Raw genomic sequence first — 1,451 nt, 5'->3', positions numbered from 1 at the left:
AGTGTTTCGACTCAGCCCAGCAGAGGTGTCATGGCACAGTGACTGAGGCTGGGCACTGGGCCGGACCCGAGGAGGTCCCCAGCTGGTGGGGAGAGACAGACCCGGAGAACAAGGGGGCGGGAGGTGCAGAGTGAGCCCCAGGGAGTTGGGGCTTCTGGAGGGGGTGGAGGCCCATAAGAGGGGGTGCCAGGTGGAGAGGGTGGTGTTCAGGAAACAGGAGTGCATTGTTCCATGGGCAGGGATGGACGGTCTAGAGGGTAAGACGTAGAACCCAGTGCAAAGTACAGGGATCAGATCAAACGCCTCACCTACTGGATGATGGACAAGCCACTGGTCCTTTCTCAGTTTCCTCATCTACAAAATGAAGCCAATGACAGACTGCCTCCTAGGATTGTTGTCAAGACTGAATATGTTGATTTATGCAAAGTGCTTAGAATTTTAAAAATACCTCCTATGTGGCTGGCCGGCTTTCAGGAAATGGGAACTGTGACAACAATAATAAAAAATCAAAGAGGGAAAAATAAAGAGATTCTAGGTCACCAGGCACAGAGTCTCATACCTGCAAACTCTACACTTTGGGAGGCTGAGACCGGAGGATCACTTAAGTTCAGGAGTCCAAGACCAGCCTGGGCAACATAGCAAGACGCTGTCTCTACAAAAGAAAAGTTTTAAACTTGCCAGGTGTGGTGGCATATGCCTGTAGTACCAGCTGCTCAAGAGACTGAGGTGAGGGGATTACTTGAGCCCAGGAGGTCAAGGTTGCAGTGAGCTCTGATCACACTACTGCACTCCAGCCTGAGCAACAGAGTGAGACCCTGTCTCCAAAAAAATAAAAAAAATTCTAAGTCATCCACGTGGAGGTGGAACAAATAATTATATATTGTAGGCTTTAATAAGTCAAGGCTGCATAGTTTAATCGTGAATGTAACTACACTCATTTGTTTTTACATGACTGTAAAACTAACAAGTTTATAGGAGGAACGATGGATTAATAAAAAATAGTTCAAATGTAATCAAAGATTCGGAAAGGGATGTTAACTGATGAAGTCAGAGACTAGAGAAAGAGTAAGATGGTTGAAATAATCTCAAATCTACCATAATTACATTAAACTCAGATGCACCAAATATTCAACATATCCGACAGTTAATGGTGAATTTTATTTGAGCATTCTTTTATTGCTAAACATATAATAGTTTCTCATTTTTCCTTATTTGAAAACATGAAAGTGTAGGTACATTGAAACTTTTGTTCTTATATCATCTATATCTGACAGTGTCAATAAACCCACATTTGTGGGTTTCTGAAAAAAATAAAAGAAGCTGGGTGCAGTGACTCATGCCTATAATCCTAGCACTTTGGGAGGCCAAGGCGGAAGGATTACTTGAGCCCAGGAGTTCAAGACCACCCTGGGCAACATAAAGAGACCTCATCTCTACAAAAAAAAAAAAAA

The sequence above is a fragment of the Carlito syrichta genome, unplaced genomic scaffold (assembly GCF_000164805.1).
Source record: "Carlito syrichta isolate Samal-C Ts95f unplaced genomic scaffold, Tarsius_syrichta-2.0.1 Scaffold153844, whole genome shotgun sequence".
Lineage (NCBI taxonomy): Eukaryota > Metazoa > Chordata > Mammalia > Primates > Tarsiidae > Carlito > Carlito syrichta.
Note: the sequence above shows the minus strand (reverse complement) of the source record.